The 22,294-nt window shown below is 47.0% G+C and overlaps 1 protein-coding gene across 20 annotated transcripts in view; it reads left to right on the top strand.

Annotated features, from left to right (window-relative positions):
* The window catches only part of LOC123754014 (transcription factor 12), a 380,851-nt gene that overhangs the window by 335,856 nt on the left and 22,701 nt on the right, over positions 1-22,294 (top strand). The gene's annotated exons all lie outside the window — the stretch shown is intronic.

The raw sequence follows: 22,294 nt of genomic DNA, 5'->3' as shown, positions 1-22,294 counted from the left end.
GTTACAAAAAAGGAGTTACATATGGGTTACAAAGATGGTTATCATAGGTTGTCGAGTTCCTCCAGCTCCTCAGATGGCGGGCAGGAACCCTGGATGCTATATATATATATATATATATATATATATATATATATATATATATATATATATATATATATATATATATATATATATGTATATATATATATATATATATATATATATATATATATATATATATATATATATATATAAAATGATAAGTTAAAACTATTTTTGTTATAAAGTTTTGATTTTTAAGTTAATTAAGATAAAAATGATGGTTTTGTTGTGAACACTTCTAAATGGTTGGGCATACTTTTCCCTATTAAGTACTGTAAAAATGTTTGAGCTGCCAATAACATTATTTAATGTTTGGTGGTCGTGATGTTTACCTTATCTTGAAGTAATGTTTTTTTGGGGGGAATCCATTCCAAAAGTAAATCTTTATTCATAAATGGTTGTACATTTATTACTGAGAAAGTTTACATACAGAATACAGTACAGTAATTACAGAAAGATTGTGCCGCAGTAATTACATAACACGTCGACATTTTGTCACTCTCAGACTCAGAAACTTTTTTCATTACAACTTGAATCATTGCGATCATTGCTGGACTAAACAGGTGTATATAGATTGCACGCAGAAATCACAATAGCGTGATGCATCAAATGAACAAATCCACAAGGGCCGTGATGAGGATTCGAACCTGCGTCAAAAGTCTATAGGGTATTTATTCTAGTGTTACATGGTGGATATTGTAACAATGGGCGAGGTTCGCCATTATAGTGGTAAGACATACACACATTGCCACAGATTTATTTTAAAAAATTAGGATGATAAAATGACATTTATAAGTGATGAAATGGCATTTATAAGTGTACTATCAGGGGGGGGGAAGCGCCAAGTCATCATGACTATATAAGAATATAATGTCAGCTTCAATTGTATAATGATAATAATTGGGTAATTAGTTATGGTCATTGAATTATGCGTAGTCAATTTTTTGTTTAGCTCATCATTATGAAAATAAAAAAAATTAAAAAATTTTGTATAGCTTTTTACAGTGTGAAGAACATCACGACAATAGTATTGTAACTAACGAAAGTCTCTTTTTATACACAAAATACTATAAATAATTTTTATTATTCTGTAAATAGTTCTGGCATAAATAAACCGACGGCGGCCAGCAGCAATATTATTTCTGATATAAATAACTTGATAGATAAACTTTCCAGTCTATTCATATACTCTGAATATTTTGCTTAGGCATACATAATTTGTTTCCAATTAATTTTTAACGCGTTCGTATTGACTTACGGAAACGAACACAAACTGTTGGGGTAAAAACGATTAGATTTGTGGGCATGTAATTGCTAGGATGTGATTGGCCTGCCGGCTCTGTCTGAGGCAAGTGGCTGCCAATAGGCGACTCTGCCCTTCGTGAACACATCCTCCAGAGAGTAGAAACTTAACCATACATGTCTTAAGTATTTGCAGTAGATTGAATGGTATTCTTCCATACAAGCTTTGCTTTTGCGACCAAGACAGTCCTGTTGTGAAATTTATCGATATCCAGTGAGAAAATGGGCGAATTTCTCTTCGTTTCCGTTGGTATCCCGTTGGTATCATACGTCAGGCTGCGAGCAGCCGCGTCCAACAGCCTGGTTGATCAGTTCGGCAACGAGGAGGCTTGGCCGAGAACCGGGCCGCGGGGACGCTAAGCCTCGAAATCATGGCCATGAGGAAATCAAGGTAACCTGCAGGTAAAGTTGGTAATACCGCCTTTCGAGGCCCATCAGGAATGCCACCATTTTGAGGTCTGCGATGATCTCCCAGCCGTCATACTTGAAGACGTTCAGCAAGGTCCTGATGCTGGTGTAATCCTCTTTGAGGGACACCGTGGGGTGTCAAGGAAAAGAAACTGGTATTTGTTTCCATTATGACCCCTTCCCCCCAAACGCCAATCGTAATGGCGTTTTCCTTTCCATTGGAGACTATCGGCACCGTAAAGAGGGGAACTTGCTGCTTGGGTAACAGCTGCTCCGTATCAACCTACCCTAGCTTTGCGCCCTGGAGAGGCCACCCCAGAGCGCAACTCCATAGTCTCCTGAGACTGATGGCTGCCTGCTACTACTAACACTTATTACCTAGAACCAAAAAATATTAACAATTTATTAGTGTTATAATTCAGCGCCATCAGTTTGGATTGTTCATCATCTTTAATATCATGGGCAAGAAGTGCTGGATCAACCAAGCTGTAGTGGGTATGTGGGCCTGTTCCACAAGAGCCTGTTGCGTCATGCCTGGCCTCGGGCCGGGCATGGGGAGTAGAAGAACTCCCAGAACCCCATCCAGACATGGAAATGCCTGGATTTAGAGGATGGGAAGGGGGGGGGGGTGCATGCCACAGTGCCTTGCTACACTCGCAATGGGTTTTGTTCCAGTGCTTATCGGGTTCACCAGGTAAGTACTGTGTTACTTCTGCACTCTGGAGAGAACGTTTTTGCCTAGACGTTTGCATCTGTTGAGATGTTTTTATTAGCCTGGGGAGCGTGGTAGGTTACCTGAGCGCGAGGTGGTGTTTGGGGGGGATGTGATGATATAGTCCAGTGATACCCCCCCATGCTGGGACGACCGTCACTCCCACCTGGACCCCTCTCCTCACTCCTCCACAATAATGTCTCCCTAAACAATGGCGCTTTAGCAGCGAAGTCTCCGGCTACTGGAGCCGACCGACCGACCCCCCTTGTCCCCGAGATGGTCGATGTGATACAAACACACGCGCTGAAATGTTGAGAAATACCTCGTGGTTTCTTCTCCCTTTTGTTGTGTGCGTATCTGTGATCAAGAGCTATATCTAGGCTTGTGGGAGCGGCCAGGTAGATTGGAGGGTAAGGAGCGCTTCCTCCAGGTCACAGGCCTGGCCAGGCTAGGCTATCCCCCGCCCTCCCTGGCCGCCACACACGCCTGTACCAGACAGTCTGAATTAGATTTGTCCGAATTATTTTTGCTTTTAAAGCGAGGGTACTAGATAGTGGTGTGTGTGTGTGGTTTTATTTGAACTTGGGTGAAACACTGGTGGTAATTTTAGCGGTGACAATACTTGGATTGAGTGGCAGCTGGGCCCTGAGCCAAGCAGGCAAATATCTGTCACTATTTTTACTACACATCTCTACTGTTATTCGCTCCACAGTCGCTATATTCAACTGTCCAAAGTTATAAGTTTGGTAAAGAGGTCAATGTAGGGTTTAGTAAAAACAACACCCCGAGACTTCCTCGAAGAGGTTGGCAAATAATAGGCTTTTTTTTTTTGGCTCAGGAGACGTAAGTGGCTTTTTTGTACATGATGATGCTAGAGTGGGAAGGGGATGGCGGGGGAGAAAGTGCGTCATGAAACACAGACGTATCCTGGCATAAGTTAATTGTTGAGAAATGCAAAGAGTAAGTGTATGTGGTCCCAGTAAGTGTGTGGTCCTAGTAAGTGCGTCAGTCGACGAGAGAGCAACACATTTAGACCATAAGGCGAGGATATGTCCAGCGAGATTTTACGGATGGGTCCCTTCAACTTGCTGAGTATTGGACGAGGAGATTTTGCATATATCATCACTTTCTTCCTTCCTATCCCCTCCCTCCCCTCCCTCTCTCCACCTCGATTTGCATACGGCCAGCAGTTGAGGGATAAAGCTGGCAAGGAGTGCCACTCTGCCTGGTCTGCTGCCGTGCCTGGTCTGCTGCCGTGCCTGGTGTGCTACCGTGCCTGGTGTGCTACCGTGCCTGGTCTGCTGCCGTGCCTGGTCTGCTGCCGTGCCTGGTCTGCTACCGTGCCTGCTTCACTGTGTCTAGGGCCTGGCCTTCTGCATTGCCTGGTCTGCTACCGTGCCTGCTTCACTGTGTCTAGGGCCTGGCCTTCTGCATTGCCTGCTCCAGAATGGGACTAGTAGCCCATAACAGGACGAGGGACCGTTGTGGACTATGCACTTGCCACTTGCAGTAAACATGCAGCCCAAGAGCGCTGAAACTAAACATTCATAAGAACATAAGAACAAAGGTAACTGCAGAAGGCCTATTGGCCCATACGAGGCAGCTCCTATCCATAACCACCCAATCCCACTCATATACTTGTATACTTGTATTCCACTTATACTCACGCTGAAGTTGCAGACGTTTTCCTTGGTCTCCAGGGCATTAGCCCCAAGAATTGACCTACGGGGGGGGGGGGCAGCGTCTAAGAAATCAGATCCATTTGTCCTTACAGAAAATCGAATTGACTAGCCGTATAGTGCGAAGAACCTTTAGTGGTGATGGGGCAGCGGCGGTGGAGCGAAGGTCGTCCTTTTATGTATTTATAATACAAATACATATTTTGAGTGCTTTGTTGCGGTTGACAACCTGTTCACTACCTGTTGTTGGTTCCGGGGAGCATCTTGAGGCTTTGATGTTTGATACGAGTTCTCTTTCAGCGTTACCTATTGCTCTTCAGCGAGGTCTATTTTGCACATCCTGCCATGCCTCCTGGTTTCCTGTGGAGTTATTTCCGTGTACAGATTTGAAACCGATGAAGGTGATTTTGGGTTTCCGATCAAACATTGTGTGATACGAAAAGGAAGATATTGTTGAAGGAGAATGTTGTTTAGTGTGTGTGAGAACCAAGAGTGTGAGAGTCTGAAATTGAAATAAGTTTATTGAGGTAAAATACACACAAAGGGATGAGGTAGCTCAAGCTATTCTCACCCCGTTCAGTATATCGTGTTAATACATACATAGACACACATCACAAGCAATAAACGTATTACCGAACATTCTGAGAGATAAACATATACATTTCTTGGGAGAGTCTGGGTTCACACCAGTGATGGAGACTGTAAATTGGGATTAATTATCAACACTCGCGGAAAGGTGAGAGTGCGGGTTCTGAAGGGGGTCGGACTTGGACGCTGTGGTAGAGTCGGTTTGGACGTTGATGGAGGTCGGGGTTGGATGAGAAGGAGTCTTGACTTGGGTGTGAAGGAGGCGGGCTTGGGCGCTGTGTTTTCGTGTTTCATTTTATCCCAGAGCGCCCCTGGTCACTCGGGTCGATGGCAATGAATAAAAGAACGACTTGGAAATATGGCGCAGATCCCCGATATTTGGGGCGGTTGGCTGGTGCTTGGAAGGCCGCCCAGGCCGCCACCTCGCAATACTTGACCTAGGCTCACCCGCCCTCCTCCACTCCCTGTCCTCACTCATCCAGCACCTAGCCACTCGGCACCCAACATCACCAAGCTCTCAGCTCTGCCTAGAGCTGAGAGCTCTAGCTCCGTTTTATCAGCCAGAATTTCGTAACTCACCACAACCCAGCACTCAACACCATACATCACTCAGCACCTAGCATCACCTAGCATTTGAGTACCACACTAGAGAGGAGACAAGAAAGATGTCAAATATTATACACGTGGGAAATACTGGAGGGCCAGATCCCAAAACAGTAAAACAACAACATACTAGAGTGAACGGTATGGAAGAAAATGCAGAATAGAACCAGTGAAGAGCAGGGGTGCCATAGGCACAATCAGAGAACACTGTATAAACATCAGGGGTCCACGGTTGTTCAACATTTTCCCAGAGAGTATAAGAAATATTGCCGGGACAACCGTGGACATCTTCAAGAGAAACCTAGATAGTTTTCTTAAAGAAGTGTCGGACCAACCGGGCTGGGGTGGGTATGTGGGCCTGCGGGCCGCTCCAAGCAACAGCCTGGTGGACCATGCACTCACAAGTCATGCCTGGTCTCGGGCCGGGCTTCGGGAGTAGGACGACTCCCAGAACCTATCCATGGTCTCGTTCGCTGTTGTACATACTGCACGATTTGTGTGACGTACTCAATACCAACAATCTTATAGGCTGCGATCATGTTCCCCGTCATTTTCTTGCGAGGACCAGCTCGCTTGGTCTGCCTTCTGTCCCAGACATTCTTCTGGTAAACGGATATGGGTAATACTTTCCCTTAAGATGGATCCGAAGACCAGTGGCACCTCGGCCGTGAGCAGGCCTTCTAGTTGGTGGTCTGATCACCCAGGCTCTGTTGACCACGTATCCTCTGGAGGTGTTTTGACTCGGGATCTGCCGTCCATTGTATACTGACTGGCCTTGAGGTTTCCTTGATAGATCAGGAGGCAGAACAGGAATTGCAAAGTAGCCCCGATGAAAAGCAGTGCTGCAATAGGTATACTAAGAGAATTCTGTCAGCAGTAAGGGATCAAGACTTTTCAACATTCCCTCTGTACATAAGGGACCTGATTGGTCTACCACTTAATAAACATTTCCAAAGAATACCTAATCGACCGGGGTGATTCGAACGTCAAACTGACAGCAGAACGAGAACGTTCAACTCCATAGATCCTACCCGAATATTAATACTATTTAAATTACTGGTACTTTCACGCCTTGAGTACTGCTCGCTACTCGCTCCCCATTTTAGAGCGGGAGAGATTTCTGAAAGAGGGAATACAGAGAACACATACGGCACGCATACACACGATACATCACCATTAAATTATTGCGACCGTCTGAAAGCGTTCAAAATCTGCACTCTAGAAAGGAGACGAGAGATATATTAAATACGTGGATGATACCTGAACGCCGAATCCCAAATTTGCACAGTAGAATAACAACATTCTGGAGCGAAAGATATGAAAGGAAGTGCAGAATAGAACCAGTGAGAAGAAGTACCATGGGGCTGGACCAACCAGGCTGTAGTGGATATGTGGGCCTGCAGGCCTCTCCAAACAACCATTGGACCACGTTCTCACAAGTCGAACCTGGCCCCAGGCCGGGCTCCAGGAATAGAAGAAATCCAGGAACCCACTACAGGTATGGGTTCAGCCAATCTGGTTGTCCAGACTACCAACCAGGAAGCCTGGTCAGAGCTCGGGCTTTTGAACCATTGATTCACAGATTCAGCAACAGGTAAGTAGGTCCCCCCTGTCCCCCCAACTATCATCATCATCTTGCATTATCATCATCATGCATTATCATGGGTTGCACCACAACACAGCATTATCGTTGCACCACAACACAGCATTATGCTTGCTGTTGCACAGCAAGCATTATCATGGCTTGCACCACAACCCGTCATAATAATACATCGGATTTTGACGTATACTTTCTCTGAGGCCGAAAGATGATGTATTAATAATGGCAGCGGCTCGCGAAATTGACGATATGGACCGTTTTCCGTTCGTGGGGCTCCTGGTAGGTTAGATTTGGGTACATAGAAGCGGGGTACAGCCCCGCTTCTATGACAGGCAAGTTCACTACGGGCTCACCATAGCCCGTGCTACTTGGAATTTTTTATTCCGAGTCGCTGAATCGAAAACAACAACCACATGAATACCTGGAGTGGGTTCTGGGAGTTGTTCTACTCCCAGCGAGAAACAATGGGCAGAGTTTCTTTCACCCTATGCCCCTGTTACCTAGCAGCAAAATAGGTACCTGGGTGTTAGTCAGCTGTCACGGGCTGCTTCCTGGAGGTGGAGGCCTGATCGAGGACCGGGCCGCGGGGACACTAAAGCCCCGAAATCATCTCAAGATTGACTTGTGGCAACTTGGTCCATTTCGCTGTTGTTTACCGATTTGAAAATCTTTTCTGGTCTGAGCAGCAAATCAGCTCCTGATGAAGTAATCTGCGAGCTGCAGTTTTCAAAAAACCCGCCGGTGAGCCCAGCTTCGTGTAAACATTGCGCATGGCTTACTTCACGACCCTTCAGCGTGGCGCGTACGACGACGGGTAGTGAGAGTGTGCTTGCTCTGGAGTCTCCTTGGAGGCGTTGCCGGATCTTAATAGCAACTCGCGCCTTGTACTTTTTGTATTGTTTTTATTTTTACGGTGGGAGGGAGTTTGGCCTTGGCTGCTCAATGCAAATTTGGTGCGCGTCACCTCTCTCGATGTGAATGAAAGACTCGCACATGGTTCTGGCCTAATTGTTGGAGGTGTTGTGTGTGTGTGTGTGTGTGTGTGTGTGTGTGTGTGTGGGGGTGGGGGTGGCTGGGTTCTGTCCTACACCCAGACTGCCGCTGGTGTGGGCTACACCCGGACTGCCGCTGGTGTGGGCTACACCCGGACTGCCGCTGGTGTGGGCTACACCCAGACTGCCGCTGGTGTGGGCTACACCCAGACTGCCGCTGGTGTGGGCTACACCCGGACTGCCGCTGGTGTGGGCTACACCCGGACTGCCGCTGGTGTGGGCTACACCCAGACTGCCGCTGGTGTGGGCTACACCCAGACTGCCACTAGTGTGGGCTACACCCAGACTGCCGCTAGTGTGGCTACACCCAGACTGCCGCTGGTGTGGGCTACACCCAGACTGCCGCTGGTGTGGGCTACACCCAGACTGCCGCTGGTGTGAGCTACACCCAGACTGCCGCTGGTGTGAGCTACACCCAGACTGCCACTGGTGTGGGCTACACCCAGACTGCCGCTGGTGTGGGCTACACCCAGACTGCCAGTGGTGTATCACCACACTACCTTCACACAAAGAACGATATGGAAATTACTGGGAGGGCGGCGCCCTTTGAAGCGGTGTGGCGCGTTCCCTTGACACCCTGTGCTGTTAGCTGAGTTAGTGGTGCCCCAGTCCCCGCCCTGCCACCGCCCCTGCCACCAGCCCCTGCCACCGTCCCTGCCACCAGCCCCTGTCTCTGGGGCGGTGCCGTCACTCCTGCCACCGTGGCAGTGCCATCACCTCTGCCTCCGGGTCGGTGGTGCCATCTTCCCCCGCCACCACCTGTGCCACCAGCCGTTAATATTTGCTTCCACCATTCCTGCTTCATCTGACAACCGCCCTAGACCTGGCAACGGTGCCGGCCACCGTCACATACCACAGTTATTATGCTGCCACTGCTTCTCTCAGACCCTTCCCATACTTCCATCTCTTATTCATTTTCTCATTAGTTTGTGTCTCCGTCGCCCACACCACTGCGGGTACTGCCAACACTACGACCTTCACCACTACGACCTTCACCACTACGATCTTCACCACTGCGACCTCCACCATTACCACCACTACCATCACTACGACCTCCACCACTACCACTAAGACCTCCACCACTACCACTAAGACCTCCACCACTACCACTAAGACCTCCACCACTACGACCACCACCACCACTAAGACCTCCACCATTACCACTACGACCTCCACCACCACTAAGACCTCCTCCACTACGACTGTAAGAGTGGTCAGCAAGTGGAATGCACTGAAATAAGTCGTGGAAGCCACCTCCATCTACAAGTTTAAGACCAAATACAACATAAAAGAAGAGTGTGAGGATGGTTACAAAATATATACTCCATGTACACAAAGAACATAATTAAGTGGGAGGCAAAAAGAGTTTAGTGCTCACCTTCACGTAGTCACAATCACACACCATTCTCATCTTCATCCAGTCACCATTTTTGTGTCCCCCCTTTTCAGCTGGGATTATCAGAGTTTTACCCATGCCACTATTACCACCATTGTCGGTGCTGGCTTGCACTCCGAAGCGGATTACCACTGAGAGATTTAACGTCATTCGTTATACGAGACACACGAGTCATGAACACACGAGTCCACCGCTGAGCTGGTTTAATAAAGAGCCTCCCATTAGCGTACTGTCAGTGACAGTCATTACCTGTCAGTAGCGCGAATACGTCATGTCTCGCTATCCGCAACAGGACCTACGCGTAATGTACATGTTTGACATGAACTAACACCTAGATCGTTCTAAGTTATTAGGCAACACCTACCCTCGTTCCTAGCCTGTTGGAGATCCATTTTATTTGGGGGATCTTGACTTGTACAGACCATCTTCCTGTTTAGTTAGTACTTATAGTAACGATCAGGACCATCGTACATATATGACAATGCACAACTAGGAAGTGGAAATCGTTACTGTTGAATTTGGACAAACAGGAGGAAGTGTTGACATATAGAGTGAATTTTGGTCTCGAGAGATAGCCTATGATAGCCACTTTCACAGTAATATACTTTTAATATATAAAGTAATATATATTATAATATATACACAGTAATATATATTACACAGTAATATATACAGGGGCCTCGTAGCCTGGTGGATAGCGCGCAGGACTCGTAATTCTGTGGCGCGGGTTCGATTCCCGCACGAGGCAGAAACAAATGGGCAAAGTTTCTTTCACCCTAAGTGCCCCTGTTACCTAGCAGTAAATAGGTACCTGGGAGTTAGTCAGCTGTCACGGGCTGCTTCCTGGGGTGTGTGTGTGTGGTGTGGGGAAAAAAAAAGTAGTAGTAGTTAGTAAACAGTTGATTGACAGTTGAGAGGCGGGCCGAAAGAGCAAAGCTCAACCCCCGCAAAAACACAACTAGTAAACACTTTGGTCAAGTGCTGCTCTAACAACCAGACTCCGTTTCATTATAAATTCATCAGGCATTGTTAGAGATGAGTCTCGTTAGCGCAGCTACTGAAGGCACCTTGGCGGCGGGCTAACAGGCTCAGCAGACGTAACCATCAACACGATGAAAATGTTGACGGCGAGGAGGCAATTGTGGTCAGGGAAGGAGTAGTGTTGCGGGTGGGAAGGCCAGGGTTGACTGCAGGGTACCTCAGGTGTATCACTGTTGCCCGGCAAGAAAAACACACGACTGTGAGTGTTGGTATTTGGCACCATCTGTGTCCTTCCCCTGGGGCTACGGGGCGTATACTCGCCTACCTCAATGAAGGAAACAATCTAGTTTCCTCGTGGACATCTTCAAGAGGAAACTAGATTGTTTCCTACTAGGAGTGCCGGACCAACCGGGCTGTGGTGGGTATGTGGGCCTGCGGGCCGCTCCAAGCAACAGCCTGGTGGACCAAACTCTCACTAGTCAAGTCTGGCCTCGGGCCGGGCTTGGGGAGTAGAAGAACTCCCAGAACCCCATCAACCAAGTACCTCTGGTCCGTCACAATTCATACCCAGGTGCGTGGTGGAGGGAGAGCGAGCTCACTGGGAGCTGGCGGAATCTCATCCTCTTGGAACTCTTTAACCACCCCAGCGCACGCCTCTCTCTATCTTCAACCCGGCTAAGTCGAAGTGGCTACCTTGTGTAGCTTCCGGGGGATCAACGGTTCCGCGGTTCGGTCCCCGAGGCCTCCCGGGTGTGTCGAAGTGCTCACCGTCAATCCTTTGTCATGGTTTGGTTTCGATCTCAGAGTCATCACTGCTGTGACATTGACATGTACAGACGGATTACAAAAGGTAAATAGCTATTAGTCCCTCAAACTTTACTTTGACTTTTGTTTTAGACAGCTTAGGAAAGATATACATGAGGGTACTTATGAAACAATGTGTCACGGCTCCAGATAAGGAGTCGGCAGCCTTCAAGTACCCTTCAAGACGTCTTCGCTAAGCTGTCTTCGGCAAAGGTCAGAATAGAGTCCGGGAGCATCCCAGATTTGTTCACTCGGAACAAGTTCCAAGTAGCACGGGCTACGGTGAGCCCGTAACTTACCTGGCACAGGAGCGAGGCTGTAAAACTGACTGACTGTTGTTGTTTCAGATTTAGCTACTCAGAACGAAGTGTCCATGTAGCACGGGCTATGGTGAGCCCGTAAGTGTATGTAAAACTTCCGTTGATATTGAGTATACGTAGTTCAGGAGGGAAAGTGAGGGGTTGGGGTTAGGGGGGGACGGAGGTAGTAGCGTCCAGACGCACCTCGCAGCTCGGCCAGTGAAGGACGGTCTCTGATAGTTTTATGATGACCCCAGCCGTGGTCGCCGCCTCCCTCATATTGCGCTTTTTCTCCCCCCCACTCTCCGCCCACCCGGGAAAAACTTGGCGAGGGTGGAGTGGACCCTCCGCCCTGCCAAGACCGACTCGTGTCTTCCTCAGCACCACCTTCCTGAATCCGGAAGTGCAGCTCTTAAGTGCGTGGGAGACCATTATCTATCCCGTTATATTTACTCTCCCGCCAAATTACCTGATTAGTATTTCCCAAGTTAAGGCAGTGTCTGGGATGCTCCCGGACGCAGGTTCGAATCCTCGTCACGGCCCTTGTGGATTTGTTCATTTGATGCATCACGTTAGTGTGATCTCTGTGTGTTAAATCTGCATTTTCTAGAGCGCAGGCGAGAGATACATGATAAATTACACATAGGGGAAATATTAGAGGGACTGGTTCCGAATCTGCAGACGGAAATAACATTTCATGAAGTCAGGAGACATGGCAGGATGTGCAAAACAGCATCTTTGAAATGCAGAGGTGCGATAGGTACGCTGAGGGAGAACTATCATCATCAAAGGTCAAAAAAATGTCAGTTCTCTGCCACTACACCTTAGGGTCAGCAAGAGGTGGAGTGGAGAAAGGTGTGACGTTAGTGAATAGGGTGTGTAGTGAATGAATGGGGTGTTGAGTTAGTGAAGGATGGGGTGTGGAGTGAGTGGGGGGGGGGTAAGTGTGGAGTGTTGAACGTGGACAAGATTAAGTTGTTATGTTACTTGTTATCGAGTGACGTCATATCCACATGTGATAGATACACACACACAGTTAAAATTAACTCCTGCTACCATTTATTCTATATTCACAGCTATTATAATAGCTAACTCTTATAACTTATAATAGGGTGGCAAATTAAAATAGTTTTATTTATTTTGTATTTTGATTTTACATATTATAAAACTTTGTATATTACGTTCCTCCAGTTCACGTACTTTATTTTGTATTTTATGTGGCCCTTGTATAACTGGGAGTGGGGGAGACGGTGTTATATTACACACAAATCACAATAGCATGCTGCATGAAATGAACAAATCCACAAGGGCCGTGGCGAGGGTTCGAACCTACGTCCGAGAGAATCCCAGACGCTGCCTTAATCGACTGAGCTACGACATGGTCATAGCTCATAATTATATTAATATTTTACCTTCTGTATTAATATTTAATACAGGGATCTGGGAGTTATGATTAGTAAGAATTTAAACCTAAAGGATCAATGCATGAATGTTCGTAATAAGGCAAATGGGACACTGGGATTTATTAATCGAAGCGTTAGTAACAAGACACCTAGTGTGGTTCTTCAGCTATATCTTGCTCTGGTTAGGCCCCATTTAGATTATGCAGTTCACTTTTGGTCGCCGCACTATAGAATGGATTTAAATTCACTTGAACGTGTCCAGCGTAGGATGACAAAGTTAATTCCCCAAATTAGAAATCTTTCATTTGAAGAAAGATTAACAAAGCTTAAATTGCATTCACTGGAAAGGCGAAGAGTTAGGGGTGACATGATAGAGGTTTACAAATGGACGAACGGACATAACAAAGGGGATATTATTAGGGTATTAAAAGTATCAACACAAGACAGAACAGGAAACAATGGGCATAAATTGGATAAGTTTAGATTTAAGAAAGACTGATAAATACTAGTTCGGTAACAAGGTTGTTGATTTGTGGAACCAATTACCGCGTAACGTAGTGGAGGTGAGGATATTGTTTCAAGCGTGGGTTGGACATGTATATGAGTGGGATTGGGTGATTATAAATAGGAGCTGCCTCGAATGGGTAAATAGGGAGACATCTCCCGTCACGCAGGGTGCAGTTGCACCTCCACAGATCTCCAGTATCAGCTAATGATACTGGTAATGGCTCAAAAGGGCCACCACTTACGGGCTATTCATGCCCGTGCCACCTTTTGGGTGGCTTAATCTTAATCAATCAATTTTTATGGGTCAATAGGCCTTCTGCAGTTACCTTTATTCTTATGTTTTTATGTCACCTTACCCAGAAACATTGTTAGTGATAGATGCAGGGTTCTGATTATCAACTGGATTATATGTATCAGTATGATCGCATAAAGTCACGAATCTAAATGTGACAAGTAAAATATAAGTGACTGGACCTCATCCAGTAGCCCACACTTCTCACAGATTCCTCCTGACATTCACATTTTACCTTCTGTTCACATCTACAAAGGTTAAGAAGCGGTAGAAATCGTGGAGCGGTCTTAAACATTTAGGCTGGAATTTTAAAAGCTCGTCATATTTTTTGTGTGTGTTGGAATAGGAGGAGGGTTGAGAGGTATTAATATGTGGGAAGGGGGCCACCGCGAGCGACCTATCATAATCCAGTGTGGGGATGAATTCGTCATGAAATCTGCGTGTGTACTTCACAGGCTGTACTCACCTAATTGTGCACCACTCCTGTGCCAGGTAAGTCCACTACGGGTTCACCATTGCCCATGCTACTTGCCCCGCTCCTGTGCCAGGTAAGTCCACTACGGGTTCACCATAGCCCATGCTACTTGCCCCGCTCCTGTGCCAGGTAAGTCCACTACGGGTTCACCATAGCCCATGCTACTTGCCCCGCTCCTGTGCCAGGTAAGTCCACTACGGGTTCACCATAGCCCGTGCTACTTGGAACTTGTTCCGAGTGGCTGAATCTATTACAACAACAACAAACAGCCTAATTGTGCTTGCGGGGGTTGAGCTTTGACTCTTTGGTCCCGCCTCTCAACTGTCAATCAACTGGTGTACAGATTCCTGAGCCTACTGGGCTCTTATCATATCTACATTTGAAACTGTGTATGGAGTCAGCCTCCACCACATCACTTCCTAGTGCATTCCATTTATTAACTACTCTGAAGGCTGTGTGTGTACGTTCTGAATGTTTTTGACAATCTGGCTAAGGAATGTTTTAAGGGTGTATATGTGTGTATGTTGTCTGTGTTAATGAGCTAAAATATATACACACATGATGTCTCTATGAAGAAGGCGGGACACCACGAGCGTAGCTCTCATCCTGTAACTACACTTAGGTAATTAAACATACCTATTTGTGTGTTCAGGCAGGGCGGCGTAGCTGTTGGTAGCCCGCTTCTCTTTAAATCCAGTATCTATCTAATGCAACTTAGTAAATAGAACTCATTAAAGAGGTGCATTAAGAATCATAGTAAGAACCTAACAAGTAACAAAAGAACTGGTAGTGTAATAATCCTCAGATGTAACAGTCTTAGTTATTTCCTGAGTAGATGAAGAAATCTACGAAATTTACCGCTTCCGAATATTATTATTATCTTTTCCAATTTTTTTTAATTGAAACTGATAGATAATAATGTTTTGCATTAAAAAGTGGCAGGAAATCTATCACTCACCGGAGCGCTGGCGAGACTGCGCCTCAAGGTCAGGGTACACCAGAAAATAACAGAACCAACTGGAGACAGTAATCTCTAACGCGTGATCTTCACGAACAATGAACAAGAACAATGAAGAACTAATCGGGGGGCATAAGTCTCAAATACATCTCAATCAGATCACAACTAAATAAATTTGTGCAACTTGTTCAAAGAGACAGACAGACAGTGTGTGTGTGTGTGTGTGTGTGTGTGTGTGTGTGTGTGTGTGTGTGTGTGTACTCCCCTAATTGTGCTTGCGGGGGTTGAGCTCTGGCTCTTTGGTCCCGCCTCTCAACCGTCAATCAACAGGTGTACAGGTTCCTGAGCCCATTGGGCTCTATCATACCTACACTTGAAACTGTGTATGGAGTCAGCCTCCACCACATCACTTCCTAATGCATTCCATTTGTCAACCACTCTGACACTAAAAAAGTTCTTTCTAATATCTGTGTGTGTGTGGGGGAGGGGGGTCCACCTTGACCAAGCAAGTTGCAATGGATATCTGGGTGTACGGGTCGCCCAAGCAACAGCTCAATGCATTAAGTTATTTCACGGTAAGATCCAACTCAGGCTGGGCTTGGCCAGTACAATTCTTAAAACCCCATTCCAGGTATTAATTTCCATGGAAGTTGAAAATAAAATGGGTAAATTGTAGTATATGTAAAATGATAAGCTTTACATATTTGCAGGGCAAAATTCATTGTCAGGCTAATTTAATGGCAAAGTTATAGTTATTTTTGTATATTTAGAATGTAATATTGAGGAAAGTTTTCAATATTTTATTATCAGTGGCTTTCAGAAGTGTATGTGAGGCCTCTTTACCACACAGAGGTGATCCTCTGCAAGGCAATCCTCAGAGTCCAGTTCCTCCAGGTTGGGGAAGTGGGGGGGGGGGCAAAAGTGTGTGTACAACTGATACAGGGCTTCAGTTGCTTCACATTCAAGTAAGTAGTGTAATAGTGGCGCCTCGGCTTCTGTTCCACAGGTATGACACTCTTTACTGTTAGTAAACTTTACTTTACTCTTTACTTTACTCTTTACTATCCACCGGGTAATAGACCTCGGGGTCTATTACCGACCCCGCCTATTAGGGGTCGTGTAGTGGTGAAGATGGTGGTAGCGACTGGTAGGGATGGCGGTGGTGTTGAGGGCGTGCCGTCGTCGCTGCCCCAGGAAGCGCATTTCAAGGAGCTGTAATCACGATCACTCCTTTACGGGCTATTCATGCCCGTGCCACCTCTGGGTGGTCCACCTGAGCGCTGATCCCAATTGTCTGCCAACTTTCCCATGTAAACAAATCGCCTGTTTGGTGCAGTCATTCGAACAGTAGAGTCATTCTGTTGATTGACATTCATGTTTCGTGATTAAGGAATTTAATAAATGTAGTTTCAAGAGTAGGCAACACTATGGGTTTTTAAAGGGACATTTTACAGTTGGTAGTAGACTGTGTATTCACCTAGTTGTGCTTGCGGTTGTTGAGCTTCGGGTGTTTAGTCCCGCCTCTCAAATGTCAATCTTCTGGTGTGTGTGTGTGTAAAACTTATTTAAGTATATCGTGGACTAGTCCATATTGTGGCACAGAGCCATAGCCCACGGGGTCTGTATTACATTATGACTGTATTGTGCTATATTGTTAAATACTGTCGTTGTTCAAGACGTCTTAAAGTATTTCCGTGCACAAACAGCAGCTCTTTCCTTGTCGTGTAAATGTCGTCTGATTCAATTAAGTTGTATTGTTTACTTTTCTCTGTAGGTGTAGACTATGGGTCTTTGATTCCTCTTGGGCGTGTCTCCTCTCTTCCACTTTGGTACATTGTGTCCCCTCGCCCCCTTAGTAAAGTGTCCCCTTCTTTCTCTTGCTTGTAGTGTCCCCCCTCTTTTAAGGTGCAGTATACCCATGGGTGTAGTACACCCATTATTGCCATGGCTGCTGTATACTAATCTTCCACTTGGGAGATGGATGGCGGGGGGGGGGGGGGTATTGTAAGGTCCAGCCTACTCCCCCTTTGGTAAAGGTCAAGACGAGAGATTATGAACAATGTAGGAGTAGCGTGGCGGTTGACGGGAGCGCCGCCCCCTCCCCCCCTCCCGGGGCTACAAAGGTCACTACTGCTGTTCTTTCAGTAGTAGTGAAGAAGTCGTGTTGACGACAACACGACTTAACCTCATATTGTCCCCACATATTACCTGTCGTCCTCAAGTCTTGACCCCACACTCAAGACCGCGCCTTGAGTGTCGGTCAAGACTTGGCCGACACGCCACCACCCCGCTCTTCTCTTCCTTACCATGTCACGTGGTCAAGCCAGCGACCATACCCTCCGCTGCTACACCCACTATACACCTCGCTCACACCTGTATGTTCCTTGTGCTGCACACCCACGACACTCCGGGGGCCTCACCTCCACCCAGGTAGTAGTGGGAGGGGGGAACCCATTCCCCCCACTGTGGAGATGAGCACCCAGTTCCCCCACTGTGGATCTTTATGGAGTCTCGCTCTCATAAAGCCAGCCGCAGCCTGGCACGCGCTTTTCTGGCACCAGGTGACGAGGGGTCACGGGGTCACTGGTCACGGGGGTCACTTTGGTCACTGGTCCCGGGGTCACTTTGGTCACGGGGGTCACGGCGTGGTGACGGATCAAGGGCGTCTCCGCGGGTAATATATAGAGGTTTAAGGTGTTTACTTGTTATAGGGTCCTATAGTTTTTGTACTTGAAAGCCCAGCTGGGATCCAGATTATCTGGCGATGACTTGATTGGCCTGGCTGTTGCTGCCAGCGGCCTGCACGCCCTCATCTCCATTGCAACCCGGCTGATCTGGCACTTCTCTCGGTGTTTCTTCGGTAAATTTTTACATTCAAGAGCCGTGGATATGATATTCGTCATGGTCTGTGATTGTGTATGTATGTCTGTATTAAAACTTGCCTAACTAGCTACTCAAGATTGCTAAATGCTTTGCTAAATGAACTGAAGGGTTTAGTTCCTGAACTCCTGATGTGATTTTGGTAACACCACAGACCACGGGATGGCTATGTGGTGCATAATGAATGACTAAACTCATGTATCAAACAGATCAAAGAGCCGAAGCTAATTTTTCCCCCCCATTGCCTTTCTGTCTCCCTTGTGGGATAAGGATACCTCAAGGTATGATCAAGGTGGTATGTCTGCTTCTTCGGTATCTCGGCTTCTTCGGTATCTCAGCTTCTCCATGTTACACCGAGCGCTTGGTCTACTGGTATTGAGCATTTCTTCGCAATTAGTTTACAGAGTCAGGACCCGGGGCCGAGCGCATGGGCATAATTTCTTGTTTTAAATGTTCAGTGTTTGTGTTAATATCCAATTTATTGTCTAAGTTTCGGATATTGTTCATGAAGCTATTCTGATCTTCAGTTTTCGTATTATAATGGAGTTCTAAACATTACTTCGCACTGTTCTTTCAGGATTCACTAATTTCTTAGTCATTCTCTATGTATGAACCTACTTTTGCAAGAAAGAGCCCCACACTGGGGTCTCATTCGCACATTTGTATTATATTTTTGCATATGTGAAAAGTACTTCGATTTTTTTCCTGTGTCTTATATTTCTTTATTTCATTTGCATTTCCCCAGTCTAATGTGACATCTTTACTTTCTATTCTGTTTATGTAACCTTCCCTGTGTTGATCAGTGTTTCTCTGGCAAGATATTTGTGCTGGCTCAGCCCTTCAACACAGTCGTAGATAATGTTTTAAATATTTCAGTTATCCTTGGTCTTATTTCATAGTGTCTTTAGCGTTGTTGGGTGAGGTATGGCATAGTTATGAGATGTTTGCTCGTTGTCTGTGTTTGAGGGTGTATGTATTTATTGGGACCTATTTACTGCTACGTAACAGGGGGATCAGGGTGACAGAAACTCTGCCCATTTGTCTGCCGGCGCTGGGAATCGAACCCGGGCCACAGGATTATGAATCCCGCGCGCTGTCCACTCAGCTACCAGCCCCCACCCCTTTGTGTGTGTGTGTGTGTGTGTGTGTGTGTGTGATAGTATCTGAAGGTGTGTATTCACCTAGTTATATTCACCTAGTTGTGTTTGCGGGGGGTTGAGCTTTGCTCTTTCGGCCCGCCTCTCAACTGTCAATCAACTGTTTACTAACTACTTTTTTTTCCACACCAACACACACACATACATGACTTGAGGTGTGAGGGTGTTTGTGCGGGCCTACACTTGTGTATGATGTGGTCCAGCAAATGTACGGATGAGAGCCTTTATGTATGTGGGTGTTTGTGTGGGGCACTCCTGGTGCCATATGGCGAGCCTTTGCATAATGGTGGTCTTAGAAGCAGGCAACAATTTCGACACGGACTAATGCCACTTTTTACCGGCGTAGAGATGTTTACACCCGCCCATTTATCGCTCGTATTAAGTAATTTTCTTGAGTGCACTCTTCATATTCAGCTCCGCGAAATTATCTTCTCAACTTAATGAAAAGCCATAGAGTGGCAGGGCTGGCGGTAAGGGACAAGTTGACGTGGTTTGTGGGGGCGGGATGAACCCAAGCGGCAGGCGGGGTTACGCCCCTCAGCCCACCATCTTGATGTCCGGCGTGGCACTTCCTAGCTTTATGAGTGTCCATTTATTATTTACTCCCAGTTTATAGCTTCAATAAGTCTCATATTAAAGCCACCGCACTTGGTGTTCGGACACTTTCGTTTTGTTTCGTCGGCAGCGACTTGTCACCAGCCGGCAGCTCGTCTTTCGCAGACGGCTGTCCTTGTTGGGGTGTTGTGGGTCCCGTTGTCCCCTAGAGTTGGCTCTACCAGGTCCCCACAACCATCCCACACACTGGAGTTGGCTCTACCAGGTCCCTACAACCATCCGACACACTGGAGTTGGCTCTACCAGGTCCCCACAACCATCCCACACACTGGAGTTGGCTCTACCAGGTCCCCACAACCATCCCACACACTGGAGTTGGCTCTACCAGGTCCCTACAACCATCCCACACACTGGAGTTGGCTCTACCAGGTCCCTACAACCATCTCACACGCTGGAGTTGGCTCTACCAGGTCCCCACAACCATCCCACACACTGGAGTTGGCTCTACCAGGTCCCCACAACTATCCCACACACTGGAGTTGGCTCTACCAGGTCCCCACAACCATCCCACACACTGGAGTTGGCTCTACCAGGTCCCCACAACCATCCCACACACTGGAGTTGGCTCTATCAGGTCCCCACAACCATCCCACACACTGGAGTTGGCTCTACCAGGTCCCCACAACCATCCCACACACTGGAGTTGGCTCTACCAGGTCCCCACAACCATCCCACACACTGGAGTTGGCTCTACCAGGTCCCCACAACCATCCCACGCTGAAATGGATCAACCAAGCTACCACCACCCACCCAGAGTTGACTCAGCCAGATAACACGAGAGCTTCTACCAAATCCACACACTTCCACTGTGCTCACTCATGGCGATAGTACAGTTATTATTTGTCAAGACTTGAATACTTTAATTACTGGAATCTTCCCCCTTCCCTTTTAGAGAACTTTAGAGCATAAGGATGAGGTCGTGGAGACAGGTCAGTAAGCGAGGTATGTTAGCTAGAGCATACCTGGAGAGGGTTTCCGAAGTTCTTGTACTCCCGGAGCCCTGTTTGGGGACCAAGCTCAACTTGTGATAACTTGGTACAGCACTTGCAAAGAACTTATCTAGATGCTTCTTGAAGACGTCCACCTTTGTTCCTGCAATATATATATATATATAATGCTTGCTGGGAGAGTATTGAAGAGCCATGGACCCCTGACGTGGTTCATGGAGTTCTCTCTGATTGTGCCTATGGCACTTATATTCCTCACTAGTTCTGTTTTGCATTTCTTTTCGTATCTTTCGCTCCAGTATGTTGGTGTTGAGAGTTGTGATAGCGGCATGCTCTTGGCAAGATTAGGTTTCTGCCTCATTGCGAAGGTACATTACCCTAAGCTTAGACTAATGTTCCACATATCACCACCACACTCCAGCCACAACGGACTACCACCACACTCCAGCCACAACGGACTACCACCACACTCCAGCCACAACGGACTACCACCACACTCCAGCCACAACGGACTACCACCACACTCCAGCCACAACGGACTACCACCACACTCCAGCCACAACGGACTACCACCACACTCCAGCCACAACGGACTACCACCACACTCCAGCCACAACGGACTACCACCACACTCCAGCCACCACTGCACTACGTCCACACTACAGTGTGGTGGGAAGAGGGGTGGGAGGTAGTGGTGAGGAGAGCAGTAGGCTACCCATTATTGGATGAGGCGTTGGGGGCCGCTAGCCACATTATTGGGTTTGCTGGCCCACCGACGCGATAAGTGATATTACCCGATATTACAACCTTGCTGCATCACGGCAGACTTCCACTGACGCCCTTCTACACCGCCGCCACTGCCACTACCGCCCCCCCCCCGCCACTACCGCCCCCCCCCCCCCGCCACTACCGCCCCCCCCCCCCCCCGCCACTACCACCGCCTTCCTTCGTACTTCCACAGTACGAAAGGAAGTACTTCCGCCGCCGCCAATACTTCCACCTTCCATTGTACTTCCACCACAACCACTATCACCACCACCGTCACTATTGCCACCATCACTGCCACGCACTACCACTACTTCCATTGCTAGACACCGTAGCAACCCATCCGCTCAATTAATACGTATAATTTTGTACGCAATGGTCCCCCAAGGTATGAAAAAGAGCAGTTCATAAAAATCCGCGTTTTCAATGCGTTGGCTAGTTAGTGGGTTGTAGTAAAAAGGGGAGGGGGGAGGGAATATAAATATATATTATATATATGTATGTATATATGTATACATACATATACACACATACACACATACAGTATATATAAAGTAAGTTATACCTGTATATATTGTAGCTGTCCTTTCAACTTTATCCTGCTAAGATGTTGAACAGAGCTTGGCAATTGTTCCTTATGAATCACAACTTTGGTCATCAGTGCTATGGGTCACATTTGTGGCTATTCATAAATCAGTTATAAACAAAGAACCTATTTATTGTTTGGCTACATTCTATCATGACACCATTTCCCCACAGTGGCAGATGCGCTGTGGGCCAGGTTGATGAT

Source organism: Procambarus clarkii, chromosome 6 (assembly GCF_040958095.1).
Source record: "Procambarus clarkii isolate CNS0578487 chromosome 6, FALCON_Pclarkii_2.0, whole genome shotgun sequence".
Classification (NCBI taxonomy): Eukaryota; Metazoa; Arthropoda; class Malacostraca; order Decapoda; family Cambaridae; genus Procambarus; species Procambarus clarkii.
Note: the sequence above shows the minus strand (reverse complement) of the source record. Positions and strands in the feature narration are given on the sequence as shown.